General features: G+C 46.9%; 12 non-coding genes across 12 annotated transcripts; all 12 read left to right on the top strand.

Moving 5' to 3' along the window:
• Positions 1 to 477: 477 nt before the first annotated feature.
• Positions 478 to 549, top strand: Trnat-agu (transfer RNA threonine (anticodon AGU)). Its single transcript has one exon. It is a non-coding gene; the product is annotated as a tRNA-Thr (tRNA).
• A 1,441-nt stretch (positions 550 to 1,990) lies between these two features.
• Trnat-agu (transfer RNA threonine (anticodon AGU)) lies at positions 1,991 to 2,062 on the top strand. Its single transcript has one exon. It is a non-coding gene; the product is annotated as a tRNA-Thr (tRNA).
• Positions 2,063 to 3,506: 1,444 nt separating this feature from the next.
• Trnas-aga (transfer RNA serine (anticodon AGA)) lies at positions 3,507 to 3,578 on the top strand. The gene has a single exon. It is a non-coding gene; the product is annotated as a tRNA-Ser (tRNA).
• A 1,438-nt stretch (positions 3,579 to 5,016) lies between these two features.
• Positions 5,017 to 5,088, top strand: Trnas-aga (transfer RNA serine (anticodon AGA)). The gene has a single exon. It is a non-coding gene; the product is annotated as a tRNA-Ser (tRNA).
• Positions 5,089 to 6,538: 1,450 nt separating this feature from the next.
• Trnas-aga (transfer RNA serine (anticodon AGA)) lies at positions 6,539 to 6,610 on the top strand. The gene has a single exon. It is a non-coding gene; the product is annotated as a tRNA-Ser (tRNA).
• Positions 6,611 to 8,051: 1,441 nt separating this feature from the next.
• Trnas-aga (transfer RNA serine (anticodon AGA)) lies at positions 8,052 to 8,123 on the top strand. The gene has a single exon. It is a non-coding gene; the product is annotated as a tRNA-Ser (tRNA).
• A 1,447-nt stretch (positions 8,124 to 9,570) lies between these two features.
• On the top strand, positions 9,571 to 9,642 carry Trnas-aga (transfer RNA serine (anticodon AGA)). The gene has a single exon. It is a non-coding gene; the product is annotated as a tRNA-Ser (tRNA).
• Positions 9,643 to 11,101: 1,459 nt separating this feature from the next.
• Positions 11,102 to 11,173, top strand: Trnat-agu (transfer RNA threonine (anticodon AGU)). Its single transcript has one exon. It is a non-coding gene; the product is annotated as a tRNA-Thr (tRNA).
• A 1,441-nt stretch (positions 11,174 to 12,614) lies between these two features.
• On the top strand, positions 12,615 to 12,686 carry Trnat-agu (transfer RNA threonine (anticodon AGU)). Its single transcript has one exon. It is a non-coding gene; the product is annotated as a tRNA-Thr (tRNA).
• Positions 12,687 to 14,166: 1,480 nt separating this feature from the next.
• Positions 14,167 to 14,238, top strand: Trnat-agu (transfer RNA threonine (anticodon AGU)). Its single transcript has one exon. It is a non-coding gene; the product is annotated as a tRNA-Thr (tRNA).
• A 1,468-nt stretch (positions 14,239 to 15,706) lies between these two features.
• Positions 15,707 to 15,778, top strand: Trnat-agu (transfer RNA threonine (anticodon AGU)). The gene has a single exon. It is a non-coding gene; the product is annotated as a tRNA-Thr (tRNA).
• A 1,444-nt stretch (positions 15,779 to 17,222) lies between these two features.
• Positions 17,223 to 17,294, top strand: Trnat-agu (transfer RNA threonine (anticodon AGU)). The gene has a single exon. It is a non-coding gene; the product is annotated as a tRNA-Thr (tRNA).
• Positions 17,295 to 21,586: the final 4,292 nt, after the last annotated feature.

The following is a 21,586-nucleotide window of genomic DNA, read 5'->3' on the forward strand; positions in this document are numbered from 1 at the left end:
GTATGGGTCCAATCAACCCAAACGAGTACTGTGTGACGTGCTAACCGGCACATACTCACCGAGGCAGCGCGGCTAGCTCAGTCGGTAGAACATAAGGCTCTTAATCACAGGGTCGTGGGTTCGAGCCCCACGTGGGGAGGAACGGAATTTTGTTCCTCTGCAGATGTAACTTACCGTTTTTCTGATTAACGTGATGTAATGGAAATAGCAACTTTAAACTTTGCCTACGTCTCCGTCAGTCGCTACGAAACTGTATTTGAAGGTGAAGGTGATTTTGTAGACATGTGTGAAAGACATGTTCTGAAATGCAAGTGGTGTTATTTGGAGAGCACTTCCTTTACGTGTCAGATGTGTAGGCAAGCAGTAATGGGTCGCCATAGCTGCAAATATTAGACGGTAATATGAAGTGTTGTCAGCTGAAGTCTGATGATCCAGACGACCGTAAGGATGAAGTACGCAAGAGTACCGCGAGGCCGCGCCTCTTTAGCTCAGTGGCAGAGCACTGGTCTAGTAAACCAGGGGTCGTGAGTTCGATCATCACAGGAGGCAGACGAATTTTGGATATCAGTTGCGCGTCGTGGCCTTATAGCAAACAGTAACTGGGATGACTAACAATTAGCGAGAGGCGTTTTATTAAGAATTACTCTCAGATGTGATTAAGGCGAATGGCGCAGATAAAGCATTTGCCAAAGCGGTACAGCATAAGGTGGGATGGGACAGTCTGAAATATATTTTATAGATGTATTTCTCACATATCTCAGAGCCTTCCGCGGTTGTCGTCGTCGTCGTCGTCGCCGCCGCCGCCACTTCTGCAGAAGTAGCAAATGGACATCGTAGCAAATGCGGCGAGGGACGCCCTGCCTTACATTTCCGAATGCACAAAGTGTGTGGTTTAGTTTCCCAGTCTATATTTGGTAGGTCTCGTAGCAGGTTGAATGTATCAAATGGGTGGGAAAGACCAAGGGGCAGCGTCTGTGTAGAACGAAAACACAACTCCTCAGTGGTGTGAGCGTTTTGAGATGAGTCGTATATGAGTTGCACTTGTTTGTCAGTGACCGTGTGGCCTAATGGATAAGGCGTCGGACTTCGTATCCGAAGATTGCGTGTTTGATTCCTCTCTCGGTCGTGTTTTTCCAGATCTGAAAAAGAAACATACCGTTTTAGTGCAGCACTTGAGCAGTACGAAACCGTGTGAACGTTGCTGTTGACCATTTTCTGCTTGGAGATGCTCTTGAGCTTAAAACACGCACAACAAGACCGGTGTTAACTAGCGAATTGGTTTGCATATTGCCGTCGCCGCGTGTTTTTGACTGGCACTTGCACATCTAAAATAACGTCGGAAAGTAACTCGTTCGGCTTATGAGTCACATCAAGTATGTGTGTTAATTTTGACGAAACTAGCTCTGCAGGTTGTCATGCAATTCTGTTACCTCTCAGAAATGATTATGAAATAAAAGTGAACTACGTGACGAGTGTGACGTTAGGAAAACATTAGGCAACATGGGGAGGTTCTGTATGGGACCAATCAACCCAAACGAGTACTGTGTGACGTGCTAACCGGCATATACTCACCGAGGCAGCGCGGCTAGCTCAGTCGGTAGAACATAAGGCTCTTAATCCCAGGGTCGTGGGTTCGAGCCCCACGTGGGGAGGAACGGAATTTTGTTCCTCTGCAGATGTAACTTACCGTTTTTCTGATTAACGTGATGTAATGGAAATAGCAACTTTAAACTTTGCCTACGTCTCCGTCAGTCGCTACGAAACTGTATTTAAAGGTGAAGGTGATTTTGTAGACATGTGTGAAAGACATGTTCTGAAATGCAAGTGGTGTTATTTGGAGAGCACTTCCTTTACGTGTCAGATGTGTAGGCAAGCAGTAATGGGTCGCCATAGCTGCAAATATTAGACGGTAATATGAAGTGTTGTCAGCTGAAGTCTGATGATCCAGACGACCGTAAGGATGAAGTACGCAAAAGTACCGCTAGGCCGCGCCTCTTTAGCTCAGTGGCAGAGCACTGGTCTAGTAAACCAGGGGTCGTGAGTTCGATCATCACAGGAGGCAGACGAATTTTGGATATCAGTTGCGCGTCGTGGCCTTATAGCAAACAGTATCTGGGATGACTAACAATTAGCGAGAGGCGTTTTATTAAGAATTACTCTCAGATGTGATTAAGGCGAATGGCGCAGATAAAGCATTTGCCAAAGCGGTACAGCATAAGGTGGGATGGGACAGTCTGAAATATATTTTATAGATGTATTTCTCACATATCTCAGAGCCTTCCGCGGTTGTCGTCGTCGTCGTCGTCGTCGCCGCCGCCGCCACTTCTGCAGAAGTAGCAAATGGACATCGTAGCAAATGCGGCGAGGGACGCCCTGCCTTACATTTCCGAATGCACAAAGTGTGTGGTTTAGTTTCCCAGTCTATATTTGGTAGGTCTCGTAGCAGGTTGAATGTATCAAATGGGTGGGAAAGACCAAGGGGCAGCGTCTGTGTAGAACGAAAACACAACTCCTCAGTGGTGTGAGCGTTTTGAGATGAGTCGTATATGAGTTGCACTTGTTTGTCAGTGACCGTGTGGCCTAATGGATAAGGCGTCGGACTTCGTATCCGAAGATTGCGTGTTTGATTCCTCTCTCGGTCGTGTTTTTCCAGATCTGAAAAAGAAACATACCGTTTTAGTGCAGCACTTGAGCAGTACGAAACCGTGTGAACGTTGCTGTTGACCATTTTCTGCTTGGAGATGCTCTTGAGCTTGAAACACGCACAACAAGACCGGTGTTAACTAGCGAATTGGTTTGCATATTGCCGTCGCCGCGTGTTTTTGACTGGCACTTGCACATCTAAAATAACGTCGGAAAGTAACTCGTTCGGCTTATGAGTCACATCAAGTATGTGTGTTAATTTTGACGAAACTAGCTCTGCAGGTTGTCATGCAATTCTGTTACCTCTCAGAAATGATTATGAAATAAAAGTGAACTACGTGACGAGTGTGACGTTAGGAAAACATTAGGCAACATGGGGAGGTTCTGTATGGGACCAATCAACCCAAACGAGTACTGTGTGACGTGCTAACCGGCATATACTCACCGAGGCAGCGCGGCTAGCTCAGTCGGTAGAACATAAGGCTCTTAATCCCAGGGTCGTGGGTTCGAGCCCCACGTGGGGAGGAACGGAATTTTGTTCCTCTGCAGATGTAACTTACCGTTTTTCTGATTAACGTGATGTAATGGAAATAGCAACTTTAAACTTTGCCTACGTCTCCGTCAGTCGCTACGAAACTGTATTTGAAGGTGAAGGTGATTTTGTAGACATGTGTGAAAGACATGTTCTGAAATGCAAGTGGTGTTATTTGGAGAGCACTTCCTTTACGTGTCAGATGTGTAGGCAAGCAGTAATGGGTCGCCATAGCTGCAAATATTAGACGGTAATATGAAGTGTTGTCAGCTGAAGTCTGATGATCCAGACGACCGTAAGGATGAAGTACGCAAAAGTACCGCTAGGCCGCGCCTCTTTAGCTCAGTGGCAGAGCACTGGTCTAGAAAACCAGGGGTCGTGAGTTCGATCCTCACAGGAGGCAGACGAATTTTGGATATCAGTTGCGCGTCGTGGCCTTATAGCAAACAGTATCTGGGATGACTAACAATTAGCGAGAGGCGTTTTATTAAGAATTACTCTCAGATGTGATTAAGGCGAATGGCGCAGATAAAGCATTTGCCAAAGCAGTACAGCATAAGGTGGGATGGGACAGTCTGAAATATATTTTATAGATGTATTTCTCACATATCTCAGAGCCTTCCGCGGTTGTCGTCGTCGTCGTCGTCGTCGTCGCCACTTCTGCAGAAGTAGCAAATGGACATCGTAGCAAATGCGGCGAGGGACGCCCTGCCTTACATTTCCGAATGCACAAAGTGTGTGGTTTAGTTTCCCAGTCTATATTTGGTAGGTCTCGTAGCAGGTTGAATGTATCAAATGGGTGGGAAAGAGCAAGGGGCAGCGTCTGTGTAGAACGAAAACACAACTCCTCAGTGGTGTGAGCGTTTTGAGATGAGTCGTATATAAGTTCCACTTGTTTGTCAGTGACCGTGTGGCCTAGTGGATAAGGCGTCGGACTTCGTATCCGAAGATTGCGTGTTTGATTCCTCTCTCGGTCGTGTTTTTCCAGATATGAAAAAGAAACATACCGTTTTAGTGCAGCACTTGAGCAGTACGAAACCGTGTGAACGTTGCTGTTGACCATTTTCTGCTTGGAGATGCTCTTGAGCTTGAAACACGCACAACAAGACCGGTGTTAACTAGCGAATTGGTTTGCATATTGCCGTCGCCGCGTGTTTTTGACTGGCACTTGCACATCTAAAATAACGTCGGAAAGTAACTCGTTCGGCTTATGAGTCACATCAAGTATGTGTGTTAATTTTGACGAAACTAGCTCTGCAGGTTGTCATGCAATTCTGTTACCTCTCAGAAATGATTATGAAATAAAAGTGAACTACGTGACGAGTGTGACGTTAGGAAAACATTAGGCAACATGGGGAGGTTCTGTATGGGACCAATCAACACAAACGAGTACTGTGTGACGTGCTAACCGGCATATACTCACCGAGGCAGCGCGGCTAGCTCAGTCGGTAGAACATAAGGCTCTTAATCGCAGGGTCGTGGGTTCGAGCCCCACGTGGGGAGGAACGGAATTTTGTTCCTCTGCAGATGTAACTTACCGTTTTTCTGATTAACGTGATGTAATGGAAATAGCAACTTTAAACTTTGCCTACGTCTCCGTCAGTCGCTACGAAACTGTATTTGAAGGTGAAGGTGATTTTGTAGACATGTGTGAAAGACATGTTCTGAAATGCAAGTGGTGTTATTTGGAGAGCACTTCCTTTACGTGTCAGATGTGTAGGCAAGCAGTAATGGGTCGCCATAGGTGCAAATATTAGACGGTAATATGAAGTGTTGTCAGCTGAAGTCTGATGATCCAGACGACTGTAAGGATGAAGTACGCAAAAGTACCGCTAGGCCGCGCCTCTTTAGCTCAGTGGCAGAGCACTGGTCTAGAAAACCAGGGGTCGTGAGTTCGATCCTCACAGGAGGCAGACGAATTTTGGATATCAGTTGCGCGTCGTGGCCTTATAGCAAACAGTATCTGGGATGACTAACAATTAGCGAGAGGCGTTTTATTAAGAATTACTCTCAGATGTGATTAAGGCGAATGGCGCAGATAAAGCATTTGCCAAAGCGGTACAGCATAAGGTGGGATGGGACAGTCTGAAATATATTTTATAGATGTATTTCTCACATATCTCAGAGCCTTCCGCGGTTGTCGTCGTCGTCGTCGTCGTCGTCGTCGCCGCCGCCGCCACTTCTGCAGAAGTAGCAAATGGACATCGTAGCAAATGCGGCGAGGGACGCCCTGCCTTACATTTCCGAATGCACAAAGTGTGTGGTTTAGTTTCCCAGTCTATATTTGGTAGGTCTCGTAGCAGGTTGAATGTATCAAATGGGTGGGAAAGAGCAAGGGGCAGCGTCTGTGTAGAACGAAAACACAACTCCTCAGTGGTGTGAGCGTTTTGAGATGAGTCGTATATGAGTTGCACTTGTTTGTCTGTGACCGTGTGGCCTAATGGATAAGGCGTCTGACTTCGTATCCGAAGATTGCGTGTTTGATTCCTCTCTCGGTCGTGTTTTTCCAGATCTGAAAAAGAAACATACCGTTTTAGTGCAGCACTTGAGCAGTACGAAACCGTGTGAACGTTGCTGTTGACCATTTTCTGCTTGGAGATGCTCTTGAGCTTGAAACACGCACAACAAGACCGGTGTTAACTAGCGAATTGGTTTGCATATTGCCGTCGCCGCGTGTTTTTGACTGGCACTTGCACATCTAAAATAACGTCGGAAAGTAACTCGTTCGGCTTATGAGTCACATCAAGTATGTGTGTTAATTTTGACGAAACTAGCTCTGCAGGTTGTCATGCAATTCTGTTACCTCTCAGAAATGATTATGAAATAAAAGTGAACTACGTGACGAGTGTGACGTTAGGAAAACATTAGGCAACATGGGGAGGTTCTGTATGGGACCAATCAACACAAACGAGTACTGTGTGACGTGCTAACCGGCATATACTCACCGAGGCAGCGCGGCTAGCTCAGTCGGTAGAACATAAGGCTCTTAATCCCAGGGTCGTGGGTTCGAGCCCCACGTGGGGAGGAACGGAATTTTGTTCCTCTGCAGATGTAACTTACCGTTTTTCTGATTAACGTGATGTAATGGAAATAGCAACTTTAAACTTTGCCTACGTCTCCGTCAGTCGCTACGAAACTGTATTTGAAGGTGAAGGTGATTTTGTAGACATGTGTGAAAGACATGTTCTGAAATGCAAGTGGTGTTATTTGGAGAGCACTTCCTTTACGTGTCAGATGTGTAGGCAAGCAGTAATGGGTCGCCATAGCTGCAAATATTAGACGGTAATATGAAGTGTTGTCAGCTGAAGTCTGATGATCCAGACGACCGTAAGGATGAAGTACGCAAAAGTACCGCTAGGCCGCGCCTCTTTAGCTCAGTGGCAGAGCACTGGTCTAGAAAACCAGGGGTCGTGAGTTCGATCCTCACAGGAGGCAGACGAATTTTGGATATCAGTTGCGCGTCGTGGCCTTATAGCAAACAGTATCTGGGATGACTAACAATTAGCGAGAGGCGTTTTATTAAGAATTACTCTCAGATGTGATTAAGGCGAATGGCGCAGATAAAGCATTTGCCAAAGCAGTACAGCATAAGGTGGGATGGGACAGTCTGAAATATATTTTATAGATGTATTTCTCACATATCTCAGAGCCTTCCGCGGTTGTCGTCGTCGTCGTCGTCGTCGTCGTCGCCACTTCTGCAGAAGTAGCAAATGGACATCGTAGCAAATGCGGCGAGGGACGCCCTGCCTTACATTTCCGAATGCACAAAGTGTGTGGTTTAGTTTCCCAGTCTATATTTGGTAGGTCTCGTAGCAGGTTGAATGTATCAAATGGGTGGGAAAGAGCAAGGGGCAGCGTCTGTGTAGAACGAAAACACAACTCCTCAGTGGTGTGAGCGTTTTGAGATGAGTCGTATATAAGTTCCACTTGTTTGTCAGTGACCGTGTGGCCTAGTGGATAAGGCGTCGGACTTCGTATCCGAAGATTGCGTGTTTGATTCCTCTCTCGGTCGTGTTTTTCCAGATATGAAAAAGAAACATACCGTTTTAGTGCAGCACTTGAGCAGTACGAAACCGTGTGAACGTTGCTGTTGACCATTTTCTGCTTGGAGATGCTCTTGAGCTTGAAACACGCACAACAAGACCGGTGTTAACTAGCGAATTGGTTTGCATATTGCCGTCGCCGCGTGTTTTTGACTGGCACTTGCACATCTAAAATAACGTCGGAAAGTAACTCGTTCGGCTTATGAGTCACATCAAGTATGTGTGTTAATTTTGACGAAACTAGCTCTGCAGGTTGTCATGCAATTCTGTTACCTCTCAGAAATGATTATGAAATAAAAGTGAACTACGTGACGAGTGTGACGTTAGGAAAACATTAGGCAACATGGGGAGGTTCTGTATGGGACCAATCAACACAAACGAGTACTGTGTGACGTGCTAACCGGCATATACTCACCGAGGCAGCGCGGCTAGCTCAGTCGGTAGAACATAAGGCTCTTAATCCCAGGGTCGTGGGTTCGAGCCCCACGTGGGGAGGAACGGAATTTTGTTCCTCTGCAGATGTAACTTACCGTTTTTCTGATTAACGTGATGTAATGGAAATAGCAACTTTAAACTTTGCCTACGTCTCCGTCAGTCGCTACGAAACTGTATTTGAAGGTGAAGGTGATTTTGTAGACATGTGTGAAAGACATGTTCTGAAATGCAAGTGGTGTTATTTGGAGAGCACTTCCTTTACGTGTCAGATGTGTAGGCAAGCAGTAATGGGTCGCCATAGGTGCAAATATTAGACGGTAATATGAAGTGTTGTCAGCTGAAGTCTGATGATCCAGACGACTGTAAGGATGAAGTACGCAAAAGTACCGCTAGGCCGCGCCTCTTTAGCTCAGTGGCAGAGCACTGGTCTAGAAAACCAGGGGTCGTGAGTTCGATCCTCACAGGAGGCAGACGAATTTTGGATATCAGTTGCGCGTCGTGGCCTTATAGCAAACAGTATCTGGGATGACTAACAATTAGCGAGAGGCGTTTTATTAAGAATTACTCTCAGATGTGATTAAGGCGAATGGCGCAGATAAAGCATTTGCCAAAGCGGTACAGCATAAGGTGGGATGGGACAGTCTGAAATATATTTTATAGATGTATTTCTCACATATCTCAGAGCCTTCCGCGGTTGTCGTCGTCGTCGTCGTCGTCGTCGCCGCCGCCGCCACTTCTGCAGAAGTAGCAAATGGACATCGTAGCAAATGCGGCGAGGGACGCCCTGCCTTACATTTCCGAATGCACAAAGTGTGTGGTTTAGTTTCCCAGTCTATATTTGGTAGGTCTCGTAGCAGGTTGAATGTATCAAATGGGTGGGAAAGAGCAAGGGGCAGCGTCTGTGTAGAACGAAAACACAACTCCTCAGTGGTGTGAGCGTTTTGAGATGAGTCGTATATGAGTTGCACTTGTTTGTCTGTGACCGTGTGGCCTAATGGATAAGGCGTCTGACTTCGTATCCGAAGATTGCGTGTTTGATTCCTCTCTCGGTCGTGTTTTTCCAGATCTGAAAAAGAAACATACCGTTTTAGTGCAGCACTTGAGCAGTACGAAACCGTGTGAACGTTGCTGTTGACCATTTTCTGCTTGGAGATGCTCTTGAGCTTGAAACACGCACAACAAGACCGGTGTTAACTAGCGAATTGGTTTGCATATTGCCGTCGCCGCGTGTTTTTGACTGGCACTTGCACATCTAAAATAACGTCGGAAAGTAACTCGTTCGGCTTATGAGTCACATCAAGTATGTGTGTTAATTTTGACGAAACTAGCTCTGCAGGTTGTCATGCAATTCTGTTACCTCTCAGAAATGATTATGAAATAAAAGTGAACTACGTGACGAGTGTGACGTTAGGAAAACATTAGGCAACATGGGGAGGTTCTGTATGGGACCAATCAACCCAAACGAGTACTGTGTGACGTGCTAACCGGCATATACTCACCGAGGCAGCGCGGCTAGCTCAGTCGGTAGAACATAAGGCTCTTAATCCCAGGGTCGTGGGTTCGAGCCCCACGTGGGGAGGAACGGAATTTTGTTCCTCTGCAGATGTAACTTACCGTTTTTCTGATTAACGTGATGTAATGGAAATAGCAACTTTAAACTTTGCCTACGTCTCCGTCAGTCGCTACGAAACTGTATTTGAAGGTGAAGGTGATTTTGTAGACATGTGTGAAAGACATGTTCTGAAATGCAAGTGGTGTTATTTGGAGAGCACTTCCTTTACGTGTCAGATGTGTAGGCAAGCAGTAATGGGTCGCCATAGGTGCAAATATTAGACGGTAATATGAAGTGTTGTCAGCTGAAGTCTGATGATCCAGACGACCGTAAGGATGAAGTACGCAAAAGTACCGCTAGGCCGCGCCTCTTTAGCTCAGTGGCAGAGCACTGGTCTAGAAAACCAGGGGTCGTGAGTTCGATCCTCACAGGAGGCAGACGAATTTTGGATATCAGTTGCGCGTCGTGGCCTTATAGCAAACAGTATCTGGGATGACTAACAATTAGCGAGAGGCGTTTTATTAAGAATTACTCTCAGATGTGATTAAGGCGAATGGCGCAGATAAAGCATTTGCCAAAGCGGTACAGCATAAGGTGGGATGGGACAGTCTGAAATATATTTTATAGATGTATTTCTCACATATCTCAGAGCCTTCCGCGGTTGTCGTCGTCGTCGTCGTCGTCGTCGTCGTCGTCGTCGTCGTCGTCGCCACTTCTGCAGAAGTAGCAAATGGACATCGTAGCAAATGCGGCGAGGGACGCCCTGCCTTACATTTCTGAATGCACAAAGTGTGTGGTTTAGTTTCCCAGTCTATATTTGGTAGGTCTCGTAGCAGGTTGAATGTATCAAATGGGTGGGAAAGAGCAAGGGGCAGCGTCTGTGTAGAACGAAAACACAACTCCTCAGTGGTGTGAGCGTTTTGAGATGAGTCGTATATAAGTTCCACTTGTTTGTCAGTGACCGTGTGGCCTAGTGGATAAGGCGTCGGACTTCGTATCCGAAGATTGCGTGTTTGATTCCTCTCTCGGTCGTGTTTTTCCAGATATGAAAAAGAAACATACCGTTTTAGTGCAGCACTTGAGCAGTACGAAACCGTGTGAACGTTGCTGTTGACCATTTTCTGCTTGGAGATGCTCTTGAGCTTGAAACACGCACAACAAGACCGGTGTTAACTAGCGAATTGGTTTGCATATTGCCGTCGCCGCGTGTTTTTGACTGGCACTTGCACATCTAAAATAACGTCGGAAAGTAACTCGTTCGGCTTATGAGTCACATCAAGTATGTGTGTTAATTTTGACGAAACTAGCTCTGCAGGTTGTCATGCAATTCTGTTACCTCTCAGAAATGATTATGAAATAAAAGTGAACTACGTGACGAGTGTGACGTTAGGAAAACATTAGGCAACATGGGGAGGTTCTGTATGGGACCAATCAACCCAAACGAGTACTGTGTGACGTGCTAACCGGCATATACTCACCGAGGCAGCGCGGCTAGCTCAGTCGGTAGAACATAAGGCTCTTAATCGCAGGGTCGTGGGTTCGAGCCCCACGTGGGGAGGAACGGAATTTTGTTCCTCTGCAGATGTAACTTACCGTTTTTCTGATTAACGTGATGTAATGGAAATAGCAACTTTAAACTTTGCCTACGTCTCCGTCAGTCGCTACGAAACTGTATTTGAAGGTGAAGGTGATTTTGTAGACATGTGTGAAAGACATGTTCTGAAATGCAAGTGGTGTTATTTGGAGAGCACTTCCTTTACGTGTCAGATGTGTAGGCAAGCAGTAATGGGTCGCCATAGCTGCAAATATTAGACGGTAATATGAAGTGTTGTCAGCTGAAGTCTGATGATCCAGACGACCGTAAGGATGAAGTACGCAAAAGTACCGCTAGGCCGCGCCTCTTTAGCTCAGTGGCAGAGCACTGGTCTAGTAAACCAGGGGTCGTGAGTTCGATCCTCACAGGAGACAGACGAATTTTGGATATCAGTTGCGCGTCGTGGCCTTATAGCAAACAGTATCTGGGATGACTAACAATTAGCCAGAGGCGTTTTATTAAGAATTACTCTCAGATGTGATTAAGGCGAATGGCGCAGATAAAGCATTTGCCAAAGCGGTACAGCATAAGGTGGGATGGGACAGTCTGAAATATATTTTATAGATGTATTTCTCACATATCTCAGAGCCTTCCGCGGTTGTCGTCGTCGTCGTCGTCGTCGCCGCCGCCACTTCTGCAGAAGTAGCAAATGGACATCGCAGCAAATGCGGCGAGGGACGCCCTGCCTTACATTTCCGAATGCACAAAGTGTGTGGTTTAGTTTCGCAGTCTATATTTGGTAGGTCTCGTAGCAGGTTGAATGTATCAAATGGGTGGGAAAGAGCAAGGGGCAGCGTCTGTGTAGAACGAAAACACAACTCCTCAGTGGTGTGAGCGTTTTGAGATGAGTCGTATATAAGTTCCACTTGTTTGTCAGTGACCGTGTGGCCTAATGGATAATGCGTCGGACTTCGTATCCGAAGATTGCGTGTTTGATTCCTCTCTCGGTCGTGTTTTTCCAGATATGAAAAAGAAACATACCGTTTTAGTGCAGCACTTGAGCAGTACGAAACCGTGTGAACGTTGCTGTTGACCATTTTCTGCTTGGAGATGCTCTTGAGCTTGAAACACGCACAACAAGACCGGTGTTAACTAGCGAATTGGTTTGCATATTGCCGTCGCCGCGTGTTTTTGACTGGCACTTGCACATCTAAAATAACGTCGGAAAGTAACTCGTTCGGCTTATGAGTCACATCAAGTATGTGTGTTAATTTTGACGAAACTAGCTCTGCAGTTTGTCATGCAATTCTGTTACCTCTCAGAAATGATTATGAAATAAAAGTGAACTACGTGACGAGTGTGACGTTAGGAAAACATTAGGCAACATGGGGAGGTTCTGTATGGGACCAATCAACCCAAACGAGTACTGTGTGACGTGCTAACCGGCATATACTCACCGAGGCAGCGCGGCTAGCTCAGTCGGTAGAACATAAGGCTCTTAATCCCAGGGTCGTGGGTTCGAGCCCCACGTGGGGAGGAACGGAATTTTGTTCCTCTGCAGATGTAACTTACCGTTTTTCTGATTAACGTGATGTAATGGAAATAGCAACTTTAAACTTTGCCTACGTCTCCGTCAGTCGCTACGAAACTGTATTTGAAGGTGAAGGTGATTTTGTAGACATGTGTGAAAGACATGTTCTGAAATGCAAGTGGTGTTATTTGGAGAGCACTTCCTTTACGTGTCAGATGTGTAGGCAAGCAGTAATGGGTCGCCATAGGTGCAAATATTAGACGGTAATATGAAGTGTTGTCAGCTGAAGTCTGATGATCCAGACGACCGTAAGGATGAAGTACGCAAAAGTACCGCTAGGCCGCGCCTCTTTAGCTCAGTGGCAGAGCACTGGTCTAGTAAACCAGGGGTCGTGAGTTCGATCCTCACAGGAGGCAGACGAATTTTGGATATCAGTTGCGCGTCGTGGCCTTATAGCAAACAGTATCTGGGATGACTAACAATTAGCGAGAGGCGTTTTATTAAGAATTACTCTCAGATGTGATTAAGGCGAATGGCGCAGATAAAGCATTTGCCAAAGCGGTACAGCATAAGGTGGGATGGGACAGTCTGAAATATATTTTATAGATGTATTTCTCACATATCTCAGAGCCTTCCGCGGTTGTCGTCGTCGTCGTCGTCGTCGTCGTCGTCGTCGTCGTCGTCGTCGTCGTCGCCGCCGCCGCCGCCGCCACTTCTGCAGAAGTAGCAAATGGACATCGTAGCAAATGCGGCGAGGGACGCCCTGCCTTACATTTCCGAATGCACAAAGTGTGTGGTTTAGTTTCCCAGTCTATATTTGGTAGGTCTCGTAGCAGGTTGAATGTATCAAATGGGTGGGAAAGAGCAAGGGGCAGCGTCTGTGTAGAACGAAAACACAACTCCTCAGTGGTGTGAGCGTTTTGAGATGAGTCGTAAATAAGTTCCACTTGTTTGTCAGTGACCGTGTGGCCTAATGGATAATGCGTCGGACTTCGTATCCGAAGATTGCGTGTTTGATTCCTCTCTCGGTCGTGTTTTTCCAGATATGAAAAAGAAACATACCGTTTTAGTGCAGCACTTGAGCACTACGAAACCGTGTGAACGTTGGTGTTGACCATTTTCTGCTTGGAGATGCTCTTGAGCTTGAAACACGCACAACAAGACCGGTGTTAACTAGCGAATTGGTTTGCATATTGCCGTCGCCGCGTGTTTTTGACTGGCACTTGCACATCTAAAATAACGTCGGAAAGTAACTCGTTCGGCTTATGAGTCACATCAAGTATGTGTGTTAATTTTGACGAAACTAGCTCTGCAGGTTGTCATGCAATTCTGTTACCTCTCAGAAATGATTATGAAATAAAAGTGAACTACGTGACGAGTGTGACGTTAGGAAAACATTAGGCAACATGGGGAGGTTCTGTATGGGACCAATCAACCCAAACGAGTACTGTGTGACGTGCTAACCGGCATATACTCACCGAGGCAGCGCGGCTAGCTCAGTCGGTAGAACATAAGGCTCTTAATCCCAGGGTCGTGGGTTCGAGCCCCACGTGGGGAGGAACGGAATTTTGTTCCTCTGCAGATGTAACTTACCGTTTTTCTGATTAACGTGATGTAATGGAAATAGCAACTTTAAACTTTGCCTACGTCTCCGTCAGTCGCTACGAAACTGTATTTGAAGGTGAAGGTGATTTTGTAGACATGTGTGAAAGACATGTTCTGAAATGCAAGTGGTGTTATTTGGAGAGCACTTCCTTTACGTGTCAGATGTGTAGGCAAGCAGCAATGGGTCGCCATAGCTGCAAATATTAGACGGTAATATGAAGTGTTGTCAGCTGAAGTCTGATGATCCAGACGACCGTAAGGATGAAGTACGCAAAAGTACCGCTAGGCCGCGCCTCTTTAGCTCAGTGGCAGAGCACTGGTCTAGTAAACCAGGGGTCGTGAGTTCGATCCTCACAGGAGGCAGACGAATTTTGGATATCAGTTGCGCGTCGTGGCCTTATAGCAAACAGTATCTGGGATGACTAACAATTAGCGAGAGGCGTTTTATTAAGAATTACTCTCAGATGTGATTAAGGCGAATGGCGCAGATAAAGCATTTGCCAAAGCGGTACAGCATAAGGTGGGATGGGACAGTCTGAAATATATTTTATAGATGTATTTCTCACATATCTCAGAGCCTTCCGCGGTTGTCGTCGTCGTCGTCGTCGTCGTCGTCGTCGTCGTCGTCGTCGTCGCCGCCGCCGCCACTTCTGCAGAAGTAGCAAATGGACATCGTAGCAAATGCGGCGAGGGACGCCCTGCCTTACATTTCCGAATGCACAAAGTGTGTGGTTTAGTTTCCCAGTCTATATTTGGTAGGTCTCGTAGCAGGTTGAATGTATCAAATGGGTGGGAAAGAGCAAGGGGCAGCGTCTGTGTAGAACGAAAACACAACTCCTCAGTGGTGTGAGCGTTTTGAGATGAGTCGTAAATAAGTTCCACTTGTTTGTCAGTGACCGTGTGGCCTAATGGATAATGCGTCGGACTTCGTATCCGAAGATTGCGTGTTTGATTCCTCTCTCGGTCGTGTTTTTCCAGATATGAAAAAGAAACATACCGTTTTAGTGCAGCACTTGAGCACTACGAAACCGTGTGAACGTTGCTGTTGACCATTTTCTGCTTGGAGATGCTCTTGAGCTTGAAACACGCACAACAAGACCGGTGTTAACTAGCGAATTGGTTTGCATATTGCCGTCGCCGCGTGTTTTTGACTGGCACTTGCACATCTAAAATAACGTCGGAAAGTAACTCGTTCGGCTTATGAGTCACATCAAGTATGTGTGTTAATTTTGACGAAACTAGCTCTGCAGGTTGTCATGCAATTCTGTTACCTCTCAGAAATGATTATGAAATAAAAGTGAACTACGTGACGAGTGTGACGTTAGGAAAACATTAGGCAACATGGGGAGGTTCTGTATGGGACCAATCAACCCAAACGAGTACTGTGTGACGTGCTAACCGGCATATACTCACCGAGGCAGCGCGGCTAGCTCAGTCGGTAGAACATAAGGCTCTTAATCGCAGGGTCGTGTGTTCGAGCCCCACGTGGGGAGGAACGGAATTTTGTTCCTCTGCAGATGTAACTTACCGTTTTTCTGATTAACGTGATGTAATGGAAATAGCAACTTTAAACTTTGCCTACGTCTCCGTCAGTCACTACGAAACTGTATTTGAAGGTGAAGGTGATTTTGTAGACATGTGTGAAAGACATGTTCTGAAATGCAAGTGGTGTTATTTGGAGAGCACTTCCTTTACGTGTCAGATGTGTAGGCAAGCAGCAATGGGTCGCCATAGCTGCAAATATTAGACGGTAATATGAAGTGTTGTCAGCTGAAGTCTGATGATCCAGACGACCGTAAGGATGAAGTACGCAAAAGTACCGCTAGGCCGCGCCTCTTTAGCTCAGTGGCAGAGCACTGGTCTAGTAAATCAGGGGTCGTGAGTTCGATCCTCACAGGAGGCAGACGAATTTTGGATATCTGTTGCGCGTCGTGGCCTTATAGCAAACAGTATCTGGGATGACTAACAATTAGCGAGAGGCGTTTTATTAAGAATTACTCTCAGATGTGATTAAGGCGAATGGCGCAGATAAAGCATTTGCCAAAGCGGTACAGCATAAGGTGGGATGGGACAGTCTGAAATATATTTTATAGATGTATTTCTCACATATCTCAGAGCCTTCCGCGGTTGTCGTCGTCGTCGTCGTCGTCGCCGCCGCCGCCACTTCTGCAGAAGTAGCAAATGGACATCGTAGCAAATGCGGCGAGGGACGCCCTGCCTTACATTTCCGAATGCACAAAGTGTGTGGTTTAGTTTCCCAGTCTATATTTGGTAGGTCTCGTAGCAGGTTGAATGTATCAAATGGGTGGGAAAGAGCAAGGGGCAGCGTCTGTGTAGAACGAAAACACAACTCCTCAGTGGTGTGAGCGTTTTGAGATGAGTCGTAAATAAGTTCCACTTGTTTGTCAGTGACCGTGTGGCCTAATGGATAATGCGTCGGACTTCGTATCCGAAGATTGCGTGTTTGATTCCTCTCTCGGTCGTGTTTTTCCAGATATGAAAAAGAAACATACCGTTTTAGTGCAGCACTTGAGCAGTACGAAACCGTGTGAACGTTGCTGTTGACCATTTTCTGCTTGGAGATGCTCTTGAGCTTGAAACACGCACAACAAGACCGGTGTTAACTAGCGAATTGGTTTGCATATTGCCGTCGCCGCGTGTTTTTGACTGGCACTTGCACATCTAAAATAACGTCGGAAAGTAACTCGTTCGGCTTATGAGTCACATCAAGTATGTGTGTTAATTTTGACGAAACTAGCTCTGCAGGTTGTCATGCAATTCTGTTACCTCTCAGAAATGATTATGAAATAAAAGTGAACTACGTGACGAGTGTGACGTTAGGAAAACATTAGGCAACATGGGGAGGTTCTGTATGGGACCAATCAACCCAAACGAGTACTGTGTGACGTGCTAACCGGCATATACTCACCGAGGCAGCGCGGCTAGCTCAGTCGGTAGAACATAAGGCTCTTAATCGCAGGGTCGTGGGTTCGAGCCCCACGTGGGGAGGAACGGAATTTTGTTCCTCTGCAGATGTAACTTACCGTTTTTCTGATTAACGTGATGTAATGGAAATAGCAACTTTAAACTTTGCCTACGTCTCCGTCAGTCGCTACGAAACTGTATTTGAAGGTGAAGGTGATTTTGTAGACATGTGTGAAAGACATGTTCTGAAATGCAAGTGGTGTTATTTGGAGAGCACTTCCTTTACGTGTCAGATGTGTAGGCAAGCAGCAATGGGTCGCCATAGCTGCAAATATTAGACGGTAATATGAAGTGTTGTCAGCTGAAGTCTGATGATCCAGACGACCGTAAGGATGAAGTACGCAAAAGTACCGCTAGGCCGCGCCTCTTTAGCTCAGTGGCAGAGCACTGGTCTAGTAAATCAGGGGTCGTGAGTTCGATCCTCACAGGAGGCAGACGAATTTTGGATATCTGTTGCGCGTCGTGGCCTTATAGCAAACAGTATCTGGGATGACTAACAATTAGCGAGAGGCGTTTTATTAAGAATTACTCTCAGATGTGATTAAGGCGAATGGCGCAGATAAAGCATTTGCCAAAGCAGTACAGCATAAGGTGGGATGGGACAGTCTGAAATATATTTTATAGATGTATTTCTCACATATCTCAGAGCCTTCCGCGGTTGTCGTCGTCGTCGTCGTCGTCGTCGTCGTCGTCGTCGCCGCCGCCACTTCTGCAGAAGTAGCAAATGGACATCGTAGCAAATGCGGCGAGGGACGCCCTGCCTTACATTTCCGAATGCACAAAGTGTGTGGTTTAGTTTCCCAGTCTATATTTGGTAGGTCTCGTAGCAGGTTGAATGTATCAAATGGGTGGGAAAGAGCAAGGGGCAGCGTCTGTGTAGAACGAAAACACTACTCCTCAGTGGTGTGAGCGTTTTGAGATGAGTCGTATATAAGTTCCACTTGTTTGTCAGTGACCGTGTGGCCTAATGGATAAGGCGTCGGACTTCGTATCCGAAGATTGCGTGTTTGATTCCTCTCTCGGTCGTGTTTTTCCAGATATGAAAAAGAAACATACCGTTTTAGTGCAGCACTTGAGCAGTACGAAACCGTGTGAACGTTGCTGTTGACCATTTTCTGCTTGGAGATGCTCTTGAGCTTGAAACACGCACAACAAGACCGGTGTTAACTAGCGAATTGGTTTGCATATTGCCGTCGCCGCGTGTTTTTGACTGGCACTTGCACATCTAAAATAACGTCGGAAAGTAACTCGTTCGGCTTATGAGTCACATCAAGTATGTGTGTTAATTTTGACGAAACTAGCTCTGCAGGTTGTCATGCAATTCTGTTACCTCTCAGAAATGATTATGAAATAAAAGTGAACTACGTGACGAGTGTGACGTTAGGAAAACATTAGGCAACATGGGGAGGTTCTGTATGGGACCAATCAACCCAAACGAGTACTGTGTGACGTGCTAACCGGCATATACTCACCGAGGCAGCGCGGCTAGCTCAGTCGGTAGAACATAAGGCTCTTAATCCCAGGGTCGTGGGTTCGAGCCCCACGTGGGGAGGAACGGAATTTTGTTCCTCTGCAGATGTAACTTACCGTTTTTCTGATTAACGTGATGTAATGGAAATAGCAACTTTAAACTTTGCCTACGTCTCCGTCAGTCGCTACGAAACTGTATTTGAAGGTGAAGGTGATTTTGTAGACATGTGTGAAAGACATGTTCTGAAATGCAAGTGGTGTTATTTGGAGAGCACTTCCTTTACGTGTCAGATGTGTAGGCAAGCAGTAATGGGTCGCCATAGCTGCAAATATTAGACGGTAATATGAAGTGTTGTCAGCTGAAGTCTGATGATCCAGACGACCGTAAGGATGAAGTACGCAAAAGTACCGCTAGGCCGCGCCTCTTTAGCTCAGTGGTGTCAGTGACCGTGTGGCCTAATGGATAAGGCGTCGGACCTCGTATCCAAAGATTGCGTGTTTGCTTCCTCTCTCGGTCGTGTTTATGCCAGTCGAGGCGCGGCCGTCGTGCAGGTCGGACGTGCCTGGAGCGTTGTTTACATGCTCAGCTGCGGCCTGCGGTGCTGCACGTGGTGAGTCGAGGGCCGTTGCGGCGCGCAAACATCTTGTTTGTAACGAATAGAACCTAACATGGATCACCCAGAGCGGAAAGATACTTTGAAGTTTATGTTTGATGGAAGTTTTTCTCGACCGAAATATTACGAAGTCGAACGATTTCTCGATGAAGACGTTAAATTGCCTCCCACCGATATCATTGGTATCCATTTGTCTATTGTCAGTAGCACAGTTTATATCAAATTGCGTGACCCAGAATTGTGCGACAAAATCATCGATTCATGTGGCGGTACCTATAAATTTCGACACAGTGACGGGAATGTTGGTGAGGTGACTGTTGTCCACGCTGGTCTTGGTATTCGTACCGTCAGGATTTTCGAGTTGCCTTTTGAAATCTCGGCTGAACAAATTAATGCTTCTATTAAGTCCTACGGCAAAATTATCAGTAACATTGCCGAAAAGTGGGCCCCGTTCCACAAGTACCCTGTTTTGAACGGTGTGCGGCAAATTAAGATCGAATTGCAACGGCATATTCCGTCCTACCTAACGATTTGTGGATATAGGGCGATAATCATATATGAGGGACAGCCTCGTACATGTTCAGGCTGTAATTCCACGGGACACGTCCGGGCACAGTGCATCCAACGACGTGTAACGCAGCTGCCTGCGGGTGAACTGGGCCCTCCCCCGCAACCGACAATATTACCGACTACTTATGTAGCGGCGGTCCGTGCAAATACACCCACTGCGTCGGCTGCGGAAGTCGGACTTAGTGTGGCCGATGTTACGAATGACGGAGATGTACCTATGGAAATCTCTACCGCTCAGGAAGCCTTGCCGGTCGCTGGCTTACTAGCCGCGGTGCCCCGTGACGCCTCACGTGAGGAAGCCAGGGTTGACGTTGTGGAGGCGGCCACTACCGCCACTGACAACCAGCAAGAGACAGAGGCTCTTCCTCTTCCTTTAAAGAATGCGGAAGCCTCTGTCAGTGGGTCCTCCCCGAAAAAGCACAAGAAACGTCGGATCGCTCGTCCGGCGGCAGCTCAATCGGCACCTCCCTTGCGTGAAAAGGCCAAACACGCGGGCCGCATGATCTGCGATGACACTTCGGGGACCGAAGATTATCTTCCGTCGTTGGCCTCACCCATGAATATTAACGATGATGTATCCAACCTTGACACGGGGAGGGCACATATTAGTGCACCACCGCGGACGGCCCAAGTTGCAGATGTGCAGGGTGACGGCCCGCAATGCGGTTCCGGAACTGCTGCAGCAGGCGCGACGACGGCTGTGTCTGTCGATAATTGGGCGGATGATATTGAAGATATGACTGGCAATCCCGAGCGTGAAGAACCGATGGCAACTGGTGATACGCTGCTTACGTCTCGGCGCAATGCAGCGTCCACGGACGGCGACGTCTAGACTTATACGACCTCCGAAGCGGACGACTGATGAAGGGATAAAAATCGTACCTGTTTTCATCTGCAGATGACCACTCATCCCACATCGCTCCGTTCACGACAATCCTATAAGATTTCTACCATAAATGTTAACCGCATTGTCTCTCAAGCAAAAATCCACAGCCTTCGACATTATTTACGGGCCGCTGATATAGATATTCTGTTCGTACAGGAAGCACTGACTCCACTCCTAGCCGACGTCCCCGGTTATGACGCCATTGTCAATATAGGGACGGAGGCAGGTACGATCATTCTGTATCGGGAAGGCATTGAATGTTCTTGTTTGTCCATGTTACCTACCGGACGAGGCATTGCCGCACAGTTCCATGATGTACTCCTTCTTAATGTGTACGCCCCTTCCGGTTCCAACGCGCGAGCGGCGAGGAGGGATTTTTACACGGGAGAGATAGCGAATCTAATCACCGACTTGCGTCTGCGTATTATTATGGGTGGTGACTTTAACTGCGTATTGCGCCGCACCGATCAAACGCCGAACTTCAACTTCAGCCAGGAACTGCTAACACTGGTTACAGAATTGCAGTCAGTCGACACGTGGGCGACCTTACACCCAGATGAAGTTGCCTTTACTCACTTTACGCAGACATCTTCCAGCAGGTTAGATCGCATATATGTGCAACGCGGTCTTTTAGCCGACGTGGGAACTTGCGAATATTGGCCCGTTAATTTCAGTGACCATATCGCTTACCACATCGTCTTTAATCACTCACCGCAGAAAGTTTATAGAGGCTTCGGACGATGGCAACTCAACTGTCGCCTCTTACAAGACGCCACTTTAGAGCGTGAGATCCGGTCAGTTTGGCACTCCGTAACATCAAGCAGGCCCACGTATTCCACGTGGATTGATTGGTGGACGCTTCATGCAAAGGGGAAACTCATTACTTGCATCAAGCACCACGCCCGGATTCGCGCTCGCGGTGAGAAGGAAATCACTGAATTCTATTTCTGTGCCCTGCGAGAATTGTACCGGGATTATCATCAGGTGCCTAATAACATCACGCACGTACGCAGACTCCAAGCCAAGATTACATCCTTGACGGGCTGCACTGCCGTCGGCCACCAGATTCGAGCACGTGACTCCACAAACTTGCCGCAACAGCAGACGTCAGTCCATCATATCGTCCAACAGTTACGTGCAGCGCGTAGGAAACTTATTCATAAGTTGCAGGATGCAGACGGTGCTT

The sequence above is a fragment of the Schistocerca gregaria genome, chromosome 4, assembly GCF_023897955.1.
Source record: "Schistocerca gregaria isolate iqSchGreg1 chromosome 4, iqSchGreg1.2, whole genome shotgun sequence".
Taxonomy (NCBI): Eukaryota; Metazoa; Arthropoda; class Insecta; order Orthoptera; family Acrididae; genus Schistocerca; species Schistocerca gregaria.